The sequence below is a fragment of the Rhineura floridana genome, chromosome 2, assembly GCF_030035675.1.
Source record: "Rhineura floridana isolate rRhiFlo1 chromosome 2, rRhiFlo1.hap2, whole genome shotgun sequence".
Classification (NCBI taxonomy): Eukaryota; Metazoa; Chordata; class Lepidosauria; order Squamata; family Rhineuridae; genus Rhineura; species Rhineura floridana.
The window spans coordinates 151970513-151974204 of record NC_084481.1 but is presented as its reverse complement, the minus strand read 5'-3'; positions in this window follow the sequence as shown (position 1 = coordinate 151974204).

Sequence of the window (3692 nt, the reverse complement as noted above, 5' to 3'; positions counted from 1 at the left end):
CAGTGGCCCATCTAGTCCAGCTCTCTGTTCTCACAATGGCCAGCCAGATGCCTATGGGATACCCACAAGCAGCATCTGAGTGCAACAGCACTCTCCTCTCCTGCAGTTTCCAGCAACATGTAAGCAAGCTCCCTTGGGGAGCAACAGGTGCTGGCAGGCTGCTCTCTCTGTTCCATAATTAAAATTAATCACTTGGACCTTGAGAATATTCCCTCTCTTAGGAATAGAGTAAAAGGAGGGATGGTGGCAGCAAACTTCAGTTTTGAGAGATAGAGGTACTCCTGATCTCATGCCAGGAAGAAGGATGCTCCTTCCATAAGAACATAAGAAGAGCCTGCTGGATTAGGCCAGTGGCCCATCTAGTCCAGCATTCTGTTCTCACAGTGGCCAACCAGGTGCCTGGGGGAAGCCCGCAAGCAGGACCTGAGTGCAAGAACACTCTCCCCTCCTGAGGCTTCCGTCAACTGGTTTTCAGAAGCATGCTGCCTCTGACTAGGGTGACAGATACAGAGGTGACTTTTGCTATTCCTCTGTTCCCCTGCAGCACCAAGCAGCCCCTCCAACACTTAACTGTTGCGTTTTCAAAAAATGTGCTTACCTTTGTCTGGATTTAATTGTATGTAAGCAACCATGAGAGAGTTTTTACCCGAAAACATGGGCTATGCATGTATTAAATAAATAAACAAATAAAGCTGTCTTTCAGCTAAGTAATATACTGTGTTTTAGCTAAGTAATGTACTTGCTCCTGATTCTGAAGCAAGATAATTAGACATTTATAAATGCAGTTACATTATATAGCCACGAGAGTGGCTGTATACTATAGCCAGTGTGAATTTTACACATTCCACAATGTTAAATTGAAAATACCCCCATGCCATTCTGATGCTTCCCATAAGCTCATTTCAAAACAAAACCTTACAAACATATAGTCCTGAACTCAGAAACGCTTGCTTAACAACCCTCTCAATTTTCATGGCGATACACAAAACAGTCAGAGAGAATGGAGAGTTCAAAGTCTAAAAAGAGAGAGAGAAAACGCAGAGCCCTTTTGCACTTTTTTCTCTGAGTTCTCATAATCTGTTGAAATTCATTAAAAATCAGCCATGTTCACAGAGTACCTGTAATCCTAATACTGACCTTGTCTCATACTCTGACCTTCATCTTCTGCAATTTAAAAGTTAAAAAAATGCCTGGCTGATTGTTAATTAATTTAAGAAATTTTGGCTTGAAGCCAATGATAATGCGGGACATGCTGAGTAAGAACCAACTGTCAGTGTTCTAAAAGCCAGACTCACAGCTGCTTGGCTTGCCTAATCAGGGGGCCACACCCACACCAGACTTTGATTTCACTTGAGACAGTCATGGATTCCCTCAAAGAATCCTGGGAAGTGTAGTTTGTGAAGGGAGCTGAGAGGGAGACTCCTATTCCCCTGAGAGAATGGTTTAACAGTCAGCCACTCTGATTGAAGGTCTGTGAGGGGAACAGGGCATCTCCTAGCAACTCTCAGCACCCTTCACTAACTACACTTCCCAGGATTCTTTGAGAGAAGCCATGATTGTCCAAATTGTAATAGAGGTCTGGTGTGGATGTGGCCAGGGACACCTTTGGTTTAAATTTGAGTGGGAGGCTACATGTGCCATCTGTAGAATAAAAAGGTGGGAGAAACACTGAAAAGCAATGATACTGTTCACAATGTTTTCCTTTTGGAAAGGAAAGGGGCTTCCCTTCCAGAGCTTGGAAGTAACTCGTTATTTTTAACGAGTTACTTGTAATTCATTACAATTTTAAATAACGAGTGGGTAATTCCATTACATTTGGCAAGTAACGGAACGACTAGTAATTTCCCTACTTTTCAGCTGCAACTTTAACGTTTCCACGTTAGGTTGCACGTTACTTGGGGGCGGGAACAAGGGGAAGACAGCTCCTGGCTGTGATTGGTTAACACAAGACATGTGCCTCACACTGATTGGACCTCTGCGCAGACTCTCTCTTCCCTCGTGATCTGTGTTAGGATGCACAAGGGAAGAGGTGAATAGGCAGGGCCTGCTAGCGTCTGAGAGGACAAAATAGACGCCGGAGGAAAAAGCCAGGGCAAGGACAACGGAGGAGAAGGCAGCAGCAGAATGGCAAAGAGCTGTGGAGGTGAGTGACGATGATTTGTGTGTGTGTGTGTGTGTGTGCCCCCCCGTGGCACCGTTCTGCCCCCCCGCCCCCCCGCGGCACCATTCTGCCCCCCCACTGCCTCTCCTTGCCTCTGCCGCCCCCTCCATCAATCACAAGGCACTTCCGAAACTTCGGCCTACTCAGAGCTTGGAAAAGTTACTTTTTTGAACTACAACTCCCATCCGCCCTAGGCAACATGGCCACTGGATTAGGCTGATGGGAGCTGTAGTTCAAAAAAGTAACTTTTCCAAGCTCTGGCCTACTTCTCTTCCTTCCCCCCCCCTTTTTGAACTCTCCCCCTTGTTCCCATGCCTACCTGTGTGCTGTATTTATCCAGACAGAGCACTCCTGCCTTTTAAAATGCCGGCTAGCTTTTTATTGTATATTTATTTGAACTCCATCTTTCTTTTTATTTGTATTTTTGTCCTGTTTAATCACAAGACTGAATTGTATGTGGGACAAAAACTGTCTCAGTAATAATAATAATAATAATAAAAATAAAAAATCATTAGGCGTATAATAAATGGCTTAAGGCTGATTTTGTTGTTCTTGGCAGAGATGAGGTGAGAAGTAGGGTCCTTGCAGCTCCTCCTCTCAGTCCCCCAGCTCTCAAACTCATGTTCTGTGAGAGAGAGATTCCCAGTCCCAGAGAGAGAGAGACTGTTGACAATCTCTGCTAATATCTATACAAATGTACATAACATGCATCACCTGAACTCACATGATCTAGAGTTACCTTAGATCTTGCAAGATTTGCAAATGAGAAGCAATAAGGTTTTATATTAGTTCTGATTGTCTATTGGGCTATCATAGGTTATATGTTTTTTTCATTTTCTATGGCAAAAACTCCAACTTCAGTGGAATTTATGTGATGTGTTCTAATCATTTGAATTTGGCTAATGAATGCTTTATTCTTTCATCAGAACTTTAGCAGTAGTACTAAAATATTAATAAAAAAGAAAAGGGAAAGAAAAAATACTTTACATACATCATTCAGCTGTATTGCTAATTATAGATATAGATATAAAAGATAAACGGCATTTTGTCAAAAGTATTTTTGTCTACATTTTATACCTCATCCTTGGTTTTCCAAGCTTGGCATGGAATGCTTCTCATACAGAATTAATTTGAAATGCTGCATATTTATTATCATAATCATCATATTCAAAATAAAAAATATATGTACCGCCTTCAAGTTGATTCCAACTTATGGTGACCCTATGAATAGGGTTTTCATGAGGCTGAGAGGCAGTGACTGGCCCAAGGTCACCCAGTGAGCTTCATGGCTATGTGGGGATTTGAACCCTAGTCTAATTTTGTTCTCACAACAACCCTGTGAGATAGTAGGTTAGACTGGTCCAGGCAGGGTTATTCAGTGAGCAAAAATGATGCAAATAGGATCTCTTTTAATTGTGCTATCGACCTGCTTACTTCCACTCTGACTGGGGGATCTTGCAGCATGGGGAAGAGATGGGGGCACATCACAGCTGAAGTTCACCCATATAGGAGCATTATCTCTTGTTTATTA